The sequence below is a fragment of the Rhinolophus hipposideros genome (genome assembly GCF_964194185.1).
Source record: "Rhinolophus hipposideros genome assembly, chromosome: 24".
NCBI lineage: Eukaryota > Metazoa > Chordata > Mammalia > Chiroptera > Rhinolophidae > Rhinolophus > Rhinolophus hipposideros.
This window is the reverse complement of record NC_138070.1, coordinates 30,081,425-30,093,825: the sequence shown is the minus strand read 5'-3', so window position 1 is coordinate 30,093,825 and position 12,401 is coordinate 30,081,425. Positions and strand designations below refer to the sequence as shown.

The following is a 12,401-nucleotide window of genomic DNA, read 5'->3' as shown; positions in this document are numbered from 1 at the left end:
CCCCCAACATGGACTTACTTTCTGGTGGACTGACTTGCTCTGAGCTCCAGAGATGGGGCAGCAGCTCAAAAGGCTCCAGGGACATACAGGGAGGAACTAAGTTGTCTGGAGTCAGGGTGAGGGCTGAAGGGGCAGCTTTCTTACAGAAAAAAGTTCTGGCAGAATCCATTGTTTCTTTGTTGAGCCCTCCCTGCTCCCAGTGTGCTGACGCAAGGAGCCATATTTGAGTCTTCATCAACCTGACTAACACCATACCTTTGTCCCACCCTGGTGATTCTCTGGAACCCTGCCCCAGCCAACTGGTGGGCCCACTCAAGCCATTCCAGTGGCTTTCCATCCAAACAGCATGTCTTGGCTCATGCTGCAGACTTCCCTAAGATAGGTCAAAGGTTCACAAAACCTAAATGAGCAGCACTTGGCCTTGATGTGCTCCATATCTCTTGCTAAATGGTCCTAAATCCAGCACTAGCAGCAGCCACCCTTCTTTCATGGCTTGGCCTCTTTCAGGTACCTCCAAGCCCAGCACAGGTGGCTGCTACCTAAGATTACTTTGTGGCTCATGCCAGGTGGCCCCAGGTAGGGATAAGCTGTGGCTGAACTTGGCCTGGGGTGGAGCCTCTTCCAGGAGGCTGCAGGGACGACACACCAGGTGGATGGCTTCAGACCCAGCCGGAGGACCACCCACCTGCCTCCACAGATGACACACCCAAAGGGTAGACTGGGCAGGCATCAGAGCGCTGCTAAAATGAATCCTGCTTCTTAAGGTCAGCTCCTGCACAACGTCTCCTCCACTGTAGTCACAGTCATTTCTCACAACCAATCAGCCCAAAGAACATTCCCTCCCATAAACATGCCAACAGGCACCAAAGCTCAACTATAATAGAAGGGAACACACAATTCACGTAAGGGATACAGCTGGAGCTCCTTGCTCAGGTGACCAGGGAGACTGCACCACTGGGCCTTACAGAAGACCTACTACATAAGGCCACTCTACTAAGACCAGGAAACATAGCAGCCCTACATACTAAACAAAAGCAAACACAGAGAGGCAACCAAAATGGAGAGACAAAGGAACATGCCCAAATGAAAGAACAGAACAAAGCTCAGGAAAAAGAACTAAACAAAATGTACACTAGCACTTTACCAGATGCAGAGTTCAAAACATTGGTTATAAGGATGCCCAGTGAATGTAAGAGTAAATGAATTCAGTGAGAACTTTTGACAAAGAGATAGGAAACATAAAAACGAAGATAGAAAACATCACAAAGAACCATTCAGAAATGAAGAATACAATAACTGAAGTAAAAAATACATTAGCAGGAATCAACAGTAGGTAAGATGAAACAAAGAATCAAGTCGATGAAATAGACATACGAGACCAAGAAGAGCAGAATCCCAAACAAGATGAATCCAAACAGGCCCACACCAAGACTCATCGTAATTAAAATGCTAAAGTTTAAAGACAGAGAATCTTAAATGCAGCAAGAGAAAAGCAGTTAGTTCATACAAAGGAGCTCCCAAAAGACTGTCAGTTGATTTCTCAACAGAAATTTTGCAGATCAGAAGGGACTGACAGAAAATATTCAAAGTGATGAGAAGCAAGGACCTACAACCAAGGCTAGTCTACCCAGCAAAGCTATCATTTGGAATCAAAGGACAGATAAAGAGCTTCCCAGACAAAATGCTACAGGAGTTTATCAAACCAGTATTACAAGAAATGTTAAAGGGAATTCTTTAAGAAGAAGGAAAAAAATATCAGAAATATGAATAATAAAATGGCAATAAGTACATATCTATCAACAATTACTTTATTTTTGAAAAAAATTTATTAAAAATATAGGTAAAATACAATATTATATTAGGGGTACACCATAGTTATTCAACATTTATACACATAAAGAAATGATCATCATGATATGTCTAGCAACCATCTGACACTGTACTGTTATCATAATATTATTGACTGTATTCCCTATGCTACATATTATATCCCCATGACTTATTTGTTTTATACCTGGAAATTTAGACCTCTTATTCCCCTTCACATTTTACCCTTTTAAAATTATTCAATTACAGTTGAAATTCAATATTATTTTATATTAATTTCAGGTATATAGTACAGTGCTTAGACATGTATGTAATTTAAGACAAGACCTCCCCTGATTAGTACCCACCTGGCACTATAAATAGTTGTTGCCATGTTATTGACTATATTCCCTGTGCTTTACTTTACATTCCCATGAGTATTTTGTAACTACCACTGTGTACTTTTTAATCTCTTCACCTTTTTCACCCTGCCCTCAACCCATTCCCATCTATCATCCAAACAAATGTAGTACGCATGTTGACTATATTCCTTATGCTACACCCTACATCCCTATAACTACTTTAATAACATATTTGTACTCTTAATCCCTTCCCCTTTTTTCACCCTCACCCCTAACACTCCTCCCATCTGGCAGCCATCAAAATGTTTTCTGTATTTATGACTTTCTTTCTGTTTTGTTTGTTTTGTTCTTTAGATTCCTTGTATAAGTGAAATCACATTACATCTGTCTTTCTGACACACCACTCAGCACAATACCGTCCAGGTCTATCCATGCTGCCACAAATGGCAAGAACCCATTCTCTTCCATGGTCAAGCAATATTCCACTGTAGATATGTACCACCTCCTATTTATCCATTATTCTATCAATGGACATCCAGGCTGCCTCCACCTGTTGGCCATTGTAAACAATGCTGCAATGAACATATGGATGCACATGTTCCCTCGAAGTAGCATTTGGGTTTCTTCAGATAAATAACCTGAAATGGGCTCACTGGGCCCTTTTTAGTTTCGTTATAGCCTTTGTTTTGAAGTCTGTTTTGTCTGGTTTAAGTATTGTTACCCCAGATTTTTGTTTTTGTTTCCATTTTCATGAACTATCTTTTTCCATCCCTTTACTTTCTGTCTGTGAGTGTCTTTCAACCTGAAGTGAGCCTCTTGTAGGCAGCATATGTAAGGGTCATGGTTTTTTATACATCCAGCCCTCCTGTGTCTTTTGAGAGGATCATTTAATCCATTTAAATTGAAAGTAATTGATATGTAGCTATTGCCATTTATTATTCATAATTTTTATCTTTTTTTTTCCATCATAGAGAAGTCCTTGTAACATTCCTTGTAATACTGGTTTGCTGATGATGAACTCCTTTAGATCTTATTTGGGAAGCTCTTTATCTTTTCTTCAATTCTAAATTGATAGTTTTGTTGGGTAGAGTAATCTTGGTTGTAGGTCCTTGCTTTTCATCATGTTGAATATTTTGTGCCAATCCCTTCTGGCCTGCAAAGTTTCTGTTGAAAAATCAGCTGACAATTTTATGGGAGCTCCCCTATAAGTTACTAGTTGCCTTTCTCTTGCTGCTTTTAGATTCTCTCTTTGTCTTTAACTTTTAGTATTTTAATTATGATGTGTCTTGGCATGGGCCTGTTTGGGTTCATCTTGCTTGGGACTCTGCACTTCCTGGACTTGTATGTTTGTTTCTTTCACCAGCTTAGGAAAGTTTTAAGTCATTATTTCTTCAAGTGGGTTTTCAATCCCTTGCCTTCTCTCTCCTCCTTCTGGTACTCCTACGATGTGAATATTGTTATATTTGATGTTGTCCCAGAGGTCTCTTAAATTGTCCTCATTTTTTTTTGGATTCTTTTTTTCTTTTTGCTGTTCCGATTGGGTGTTTTCTGCTACCTTGTCTTTCACATTGCTGATTCGATTCTCTGCTTCATCTAGTTAGTGTGTGATTCTTTCTAGTGCGTTCTTCATTTCAGTTATTGTATTCTTCACTTCTGACTGGTTCTTTTTTTTGTGGTTTATACACCCTTTTTTATGCTTGCTATCTCTTTGTTGAAGGTCTCACTAAGTTCCTTGAGCATCCTTATAGCTATTGTTTTGAACTCTGTCTCTGGTAGGTTGCTTCCCTCCATTTTGTTTAGTTCTTTTACTGGAGTTTTCTCCTGTTCTTTCATTTCAGATCTATTTCTTTGTTTCCTCATTTTGGCTGCTTCTCAGTATTTGTTTCTGCATATTAAGTTGATCGACTATGTCTCCAAGTCTTGGCTGATGGCCTTATGTAGTAGGTGCCCTGTGGGGCCCTAGCACAGTCTCCCTGTTCACCTGCTCTAGGTGCTCCAGGAGTGTCCCTTGTGTAGGTTATGTGTGTCCTCCTATTCTTCTTGAGCCTTGATTATTATTGGCATGTCAATGGGTGGGATTGACCTTCAGACTGATTGGCTGTGGGATTTGGCCATGTTCACAGCTTATAGGCTGCTATGCAGGGGGCTTACCCCACTGAGTGGGATTCGTCCCAGTGGTCTCTCGTGCCTGTTCCCTTTGCTTGTGCTGCTTGTGGGACTAATTGGGCAGTGCTCTGTTGTGGTCTGAAGTCAACCCCCAAGTATATTGGTTCTGGGGCCTTTTGGGAGGGGCTCCAGTGTAGGCCCAGGTCACCCACTGCCTGTGAGCAGGTGGCAGGAGCTACAAAGCTTCTGCAGTTGTTTACTGCCTGTGCTAAACCTGGAGTCACGTGGAAGAGGCCATGATGTGAATTGAGGACGTCTGCCACCAGTACCTGGCCTGAAGTAGCTCCTTAAAATGCCAGGACACCCCAAGGTCTGCTGCCACCTGCTGGCTCCCTTAAGGTTCAGCCACTGATAAAGCCTCACGTGGTAGGCAAATTGGGTAAGGGAGGGTCTCAGGGAGTCAGTAGAGTGGGAAGAGTTGGGGTTACCAGATTATGTAGATTCAGGTTTTGTGCCAGTGCTGAGCCTGGAGCTACTCAGCAAAAGTCTGAGAGCCCACCAAGACTAGTTGCCACCCACCTGAAGCCTGTGGACTCTGATAGTTTTCCACAAAAGTGTGCAATGCAGTGGGGCAGGCTGCTTGCTGAGAAAGTGTCTCTGGCATTGGGGCTGTTGGTTAGGGTGGGTTCCCAGTGAGTCAGCAAGATGAAACAGTGGAGCTCACCAGACCAATCAGATTCAGATTTAGCCATGTGTGGGAGGGCTCAACACAAGAAAGATGGCGTCCACCTGCTGGCTGCATGGGATGAGGCCTCCTCACAGGGAAAATGGCAACTGTCTTCCAGCCCTCACCCTGAGGCCCCCTAAGTCACTGTCCCTCTACTGGAACCCAGATGAGTGTCTGTGAGTGACTCTGTGTGCAGGTCCCTTAGGAAGACATCTGGGTTTCCCCCAGCTTTCCATCCCACCCAGACAGTTGGAATCCGGCACTGTTTTTCACAGCCAATTTGGGGTCTCCTCATCTCAGTACCAGGACTCCAGATGGGGAGACTGATGTGAGCCTGGGGTCCCTCACTTTTCCAGGGGGAACCTTTGTGGCTGAGATATCCCTTCTGATTCTCAACTGCCACATGGAGGTTTGGGGCCAACCCATTTCATGTCTCTGCCCATCCTACCAGTCTCAATGTGGCTTCATTATATCCTTAGTTATAAAACTTATGTTCAGCTAGCCTTCAGATGATTCTCCATGTTGACTGTTCTATAATTTAGTTGTAATTTTATTGTGTTCATGGAAGGAAGCACACACAATGTTTATCTACTCCATCATCTTGGGTCTCTCATCTATCAACAATGACTTTAAATGTAAATGAATTAAATGCTCTAATAAAAAGGGTGGCTGAATCAATAAGAAAACAAGACCCTTACATATGCTGCCTATAAGAGGCTCAGTTCAGATCAAAAGACACACAGAGACTGAAAATAAAGGGATGGAAAAAGAGATTTCATGAAAATGGAAACAAAAACAAAAATCTGGGGTAACAATACTTAAACCAGACAAAATAGACTTTAAAACAAAGGCTATCATAAGAGACAAAGAAGGACCCAGTAATCCTACTCCTGGGTATTTATCTGAAGAAATTCAAAACACTACATCAAAGAGACATGTGTGTCCATATGTTCATTACAGCATTACTTATAATAGCCAAGATATGGAGGCAACCTGGGTGTCTATCAATGGATGAATGGATAATGGATAAAGAACAGATGGTACATACGTACAATGGAATATTACTCAAAACAAAATCTTGCCATCTGCAACAACATGGATGGACTTAGAGAGTATTGTGCTGAGTGGAGTAAGTCAGACATATTAGGTCTGACAATTAAGGTCGCAAACTCATCCTAGAAAAAGTACTACATAACTCATTGCTGAATATCGCTATGGTCACCTTCAAAGTACTCACCTTGGGAAGTTATGCACCAATACCAGCGCCTAGTACACCCTTCAAAGCAATTTTGGAACTCCTTTTCTGGAACGGCCATCAGAGCTGCTGTCGCATTACTCTTGATGTCCTAAATGTCATCAAAATGTCTTCTTTCAATATTTCCTTTATCTTTGGGTAAAAAAAGAAGTCATTGGGGGTCAGATCAGCTGAGTAGGGAGGGTGTTCCAGTACAGTTATTTGTTTACTGGCTAAAAACTCCCTCACAGACAGTGCTGTGGGAACTGCTGCATTGTCGTGATGCAAGAGCCATGAATTGTTGGTGAAAAGTTCAGGTCGTCTAACTTTTTCATGCAGCCTTTTCAGCACTTCCAAATAGTAAACTTGGTTAACTGTCCATTTGGTACAAATTCATAATGAATAATCCCTCTGATATCAAAAAAGGTTAGCAACATTGTTGCAATAAGTTCACAAACTTAATTGTCTGAACTCGTAGGAAGACAAATGTCATATGCTTTCATTTATATGTGGAATCTAAAGAACAAAATAAACAAAATAGAAACAAACTCATAGATATAGAGAACATTTTGATGAGCGCCAGCTGGGAGGAGGGTTGGGAGGAGAGTGAAAAAGGGAAAGGGATTAAGAAGTACAAATTGGTAATTACAAACAGTCATAGGGATGTAGAGTAGAGTATAAGGAATATAGTTCATAATATTGTAATTGTATATGGTGTCAGGTGGGTACTAGATTTATCGGGATGATCACTTCATAAGTTGTATAAATGTCTAATCACTATGTGGTACACCTGAAAGTAATATAATAATATTGTATGTCAACTATAATTGAAAACTAAAACAATTATTGAAAAAGTAAATAATGATACCCAAGGCTCCTTAGTCCTTGACCTTCACCTACTCTCTCTCACTGGGATCAGAAAATAGAAAAAAAAATCTGCATGCAGAAAGTATTCTCAACTCCTTCCCTACCTAAGACACAAATTCATAAGAAATGCAATTACCATGAAGAGAAGGATTGATTTCTCTTCTGCTTGCTGACTTCTTTAGTTATTTTGGAAATCCTTTTGTCCAAGATTTAAAATTATTTATTTCACACCTTCTCTAATAGTTCATTAAGCCATGTCTAAGATACTACAAGGAAAATTCTTTCAAGAAAAGAAAGGATAGCAAATTCTTCCTTGTTATACAGGTGTTTGCTATCATCCCCACCACATTTGCTGCAGCAACTATTTTCCCAAACACAACAGATCAAAACTAGGCAGCTGCAATAAGAATGAAAACTAATGAATCTAAGACATCTGGATTAGCTGCAGGTCAATGTGTTGGCCATGTAGGGATAAAATCTGCTGTTATGGGGACCTGGATCGAGCCTCCAGGCCACGATTTGAAAGAAGGCAAAAGCAGGTAAAGGAGCAAAGGAGGAAGGAAGTTCAGTCTGAGAATGAAAACTAATGCATTTCAGGAAAAGAAGGAAACTCTAGACAGTTTAATGCTTGGGTCATATATTATCTTAGATAGGCCTGCATAAGAAGGGTCCCATCTGCTGTGGAATGAAGTCCACGCCTTGTGCCAGTGTGTGTTTGCACAATACATGACATGCAATAGTTTCTGGAGCCAAGATTGGTTCTATATCAACCCTGGGGCAGGTTGGTCAGTCTCCAGTGTAAACCTCTTTGGAATCAACCACTTATTCCAAAATAGAGCACCGGATAATTAACACCAGATCTGTTCCAAACAGCTATGTACATCCTACATATGGGTGAGGACCCAAAAAGTTTCCTTTTTGGTGATCTGTTTGGATGAGATAGAGAAAGCTGGTGCTCTAATATTTGAAACAGAAGTTGTCCCCAGGTACAGGTGTGTGTCTTGGTCAGATGTGGGCTTGTGAATGGCATATGGCATTTATAGGGCAAAAGCTTTTCTGGAAAGATAAGGGGGGAGATAAGTGTGTATTTGTGGATATAGTAGTGATAGGTGTGGTCTTAATGCTTGAACAGCAGGCCTATCTACTATGTACCTCCTTTTAGCAGTCTGGAGGGAATTGGGGCAAGAGCTTAGGTTTCAGCAAGCTCCACATACTGAGGTTTTCGATATGGAAGAATGCTCACTGTTGGGCTGGGATGACCTGAGTTCTTTGTAAGATTAGGGTTTCCGTGGGTTTTATCCAAGTGATAGAAATTTTCCTCATCTAGTATCTTTCATAGCAGGAAGCCTTGGACTAGTAGTTTGCCTCATTGAGTTCCTTCTCTATGTTTATTTCTGAAACTCTTTTCTTAAAAACAAAACTAATAACAACAGAAAAAAAGAAAACTTTTGAAAAAACTTCATATGTCTCTCATTTCTCCTTTTCTTGTGTAGCTCAAAATTGCTTTCACTCTGTCCCTAAATTGTTCTCCCCTGTAGTAGGTTACCAATCTTCGTGGGCTGACTTGACTGTGCCACTAGTCTAGTGGTCTTTTGAACCAAATAATATGGAAATCTACTTAAGGTTACATGTAAACCTTAAATATATGATATTTCTTGTCCCTGACTCCATATTTGATAGTCTATGAGGAAGATTGCCCTAGTATTCCCTTCTGTAAAATCAGAATAACCACCAACTCTAAGATTAAACATTTGGATAAATTCTTTACATGTTCCAAACTCTGCACATTATATAATGGACTAAATGTTTGTGCACCCCCCCCCCGCCCCCACCGCAAATTAATATATTGAAACCCTAGCACCTAAGGTGATGGTCTTAGAAGGTGGGCCTTTGGAAGGAATTAGATTTAGATGAGGTCATGAAGGTGGGGTCCCCATGAAGGGATTAGTACCCTTATATGAAGAGGAAGAGACACCCACAGCTTCCTTTTTCCTCACGTGTATTAAGAGGTCATGGGAGCACATGGTGAGAAGGTGGCCACCTACAAACCAATAGAAGAGGCCTTGGAATGAAACCTACCCTGCTGGCACCATGATCTTGGTCTGCTCAGCCTCCGGAACTGTGGGAAAAATATTTCTGTTGTCTAAGCCACCTGTCTATGGTGTTTTGTTATGGCAGCCTGAGCTGAACAAACAAATAGAAAATTTAGCCACGTCAATCTCTTCCCTCAATTTTAAATCCAGATTCTGAGACTCAGAATTTAGTAACTTGTTGAGCTTTCCATGGAAAACCTGTTGTAAAAAACAGTCCAGACATTAAGAAATATAAAACAGTTTCTGGAGATACTGCTAAAGCTTTTCTTTCCCTCAAATTACCTCTACAAGTTCAGCCTCCTAGAGAAACTTCCTAAAAACCGGTGAGAAAATACTGAGTAATTAATTAATGCTCAAGTGGGAAAGATGATGTGTAAAAGCAAAAAAAAAAAAAAAGCACCGTTGCTAATTGCTCCTGTTCATAGTTCTATATGGCTTTTACCTGCCTGCACTGATAAGCAATGTGTAATAAAGAAGTCCCTTTTTAAAAAATAAAATGTACTTAAAAATGATTATCTTAAGTGGGCTGGAGTTAGCACAGCTTGCTTGAAACATACCCAGCTGTCTTCTTGGAGAAGCCCATAGAGTAAAGCGTCTGTCCTAACCTGCCCCTCACAACATGCCTGTCTGTAAACCCCTTGAAGGCAGATTGTCTTGTTTACTATACTTTCTCCAGCATTAAGTACTACACCATGGCACCTTACTGTTTTCTATCACCTCAGGAATTCTCGGAAGCCTTGGTTATTTCCTTTTTCCTCTCCACCTTGGCTCATAACAGACTTTGCCTGCACACAGTTGCTTGATCCATAAACTAAGCTGGCAGCCTTTTTGTGTCGGTGAGTAACATTTTTCTTTCCTTCTGCTGGCTTGGAATCTTTGTCACCATCTAGCAATTTTTTTCCATCTTCCTACACACGCAATAGAGCCCACACCCCTCAAAGTCCCCATAACTAAACCAGATGACAGGAAGAACACCAAGTTCCATGTGAGCAAGGTGAAACGAAGCCTTAGGCTTTCGTCTCCTGCAGACTGCTCCTCTGCTATGAAAATATACCAGCTTCTCAGTCGGATACTGAAGGAGGGCCTCCTGAGCATGTTCCTAGCTGCAGCAGCCTCACCTGAAATTGGTGACGCTCTGAGGGACCTGTTGCCACAGTAACCAGCTCACGGCTTACTCTAATGACTTTGGAAACTTGCTGTCTAATATAAGGAGAACATGTCCCCAGAAGTAGACCCCAGACTGGCCGCTCTTAACCATGACTCATCGCATAAGCACATATTCAGCTGGAAACACTTGGTTGCTGCAGCAAAAAGGGCCTCTTTATCACCACAGGAGGACTCTGATGAATTCTGGCTTCAAAAAATGGTGTTGACCCCCCCCCCCCCAGAGACATACTCTTCAATCTCCAACCTAACCACTGGTGAAAGTTCCCCCCCACACACACACACCTTTTGATTACATTTTGTGTTGTGCATAATGCTAAACTAAAGTGGGAGGGAGCAATAACATCAAAGGATTTGAATTATCTTCCTGTCAGTGGGGGAGAGTCTCTGCCACCAGTTATATGAAGAGGGAAGACAGGGATGGAGGGGAGCAGAAAGTCAGCTTCATGGAGCTTTGTTGATATTTAATGATGCTAATTGACTGTTTAAGCTCACAGGAACACACAACACCCTAAATGGGTGCAGATTTCAGTCTTAAAGGGACGCGCTCCTTGACACAGGAATAGGCACACTTTTTTGCCCCAATTTGTGAGGGAAAAATAAGGATGCGCATTATACGTGGGTAGTACTAATTCCGTATCTATATAAATGTTTTTAATTCTTTTGTTTATGCTTATTAGTTAAATGTGTAACTCTAGAAATCAATAATGATATCCGTATGCAAAATAATACCCTGGGGGGTGGCCGGATGGCTCAGTTGGTTAGAGCATGAGCTCTCAACAACAAGGTTGCTGGTTCAATTCCCGCATGGGATGGTGGGCTGCGCCCCCTGAAACTAAAGATTGAAAATGGCAACTGGACTTGGAGCTGAGCTGCGCCCTCCACAACTAGATTGAAGGACAACAACATGGAGCTGATGGGCCCTGGAGAAACACACTGTTCCCCGATATTCCCCAGTAAAAAAATTTTAAAAAGAAATAATACCCTGGAATATAATAATCAGTTTTATTGAACTTATGATGAACTTGCAACGACAAAGAGTTCTTGGCCTTCTATGATGGGTAAATATCATAAATTTGTTACCGGTACATAAAATTTCTTATACCTTGTATCTAGTCTTGTGTTTTGTAATTATTTGTTACATAAATTTTCTTGTACATTATGTTAAGAAAGAAATGCTAGAATTCCTTTATAAGACAAAAACCAAGTACCTGAATGTAAACAAATAAAAATTTGAATTAAAAAATTAAAATGAAAGAGTTTTTTACTTGAAAGTCTGGGCAAAAAAACGTGGATGCACATTACACACAGGAGTGCATCATACACAGCAAAGTACGGTAATGGTATGCACGATACCCATACAGATTGCACCTACTTAACTCTTCAGGCGATAAAGGCAGAGAAGGAGCCATCTTAAAAATGAGTTTTTTAAAAATCTCCTGACATTCCTTGGAATTGTCACAGGGGCATGATATGGATCTTGAACAAATTCCCACTCACCCCAAACTCTCCCAGTGAAATGGGTCAGAACACACACTTGCCTGGGCATCGGAAAAGCTGTCTTTCAGTGGTGGGTCATAATGATGGTGGACCGATCTCTTCTTTTCCCTGGACTTAGGTTTCTTTCCTTGCAGACAGAGAGGTCCGACTGGATAATAAGTAAGACCTTGTCCAGGTCTGTAACATCAGTTAGAGCGTTAAGACTCTGTCTTTCTGCTCTTGGCCAGTTTCAGGAAGAGCGATGATGCTTTCTGATTGTTTACCATGAAAATGAATGATTAGATTTCATCTTGACTTGTATCTCAATAGAGATTTTCTTCCACTTCATTTGGGGCTCAATTTGAGGAAGGAAGAAAGAAAGCATGATAAAAGTGAAGAAGGAAGAAAAGACTTTGAGTGAGGCTTTCTGAGAAGAATGTCTTGCCTTTGTCTGGGCTCATAGGATAAAAGTCTCCTAAACTGTATTTTTCCTCTTTAAGCCTGACAAAATCAAAACTGATTAAGAACACCATACACCTTGAAGAATAAGCCACATACCCCAA

General features: G+C 41.1%; 1 protein-coding gene across 1 annotated transcript in view; it reads left to right on the top strand.

The window, feature by feature from the left end:
- SNX19 (sorting nexin 19) overlaps positions 1 to 11,599 on the top strand; it is a 57,250-nt gene extending 45,651 nt beyond the window's left edge. Inside the window, exon 12 of the transcript XR_013992447.1 lies at positions 9,918 to 11,599. The gene's annotated coding sequence lies outside the window, so the exon portion shown is untranslated. The remainder of the gene's footprint in view (positions 1 to 9,917) is intronic.
- The last annotated feature ends 802 nt before the right edge of the window (positions 11,600 to 12,401 follow it).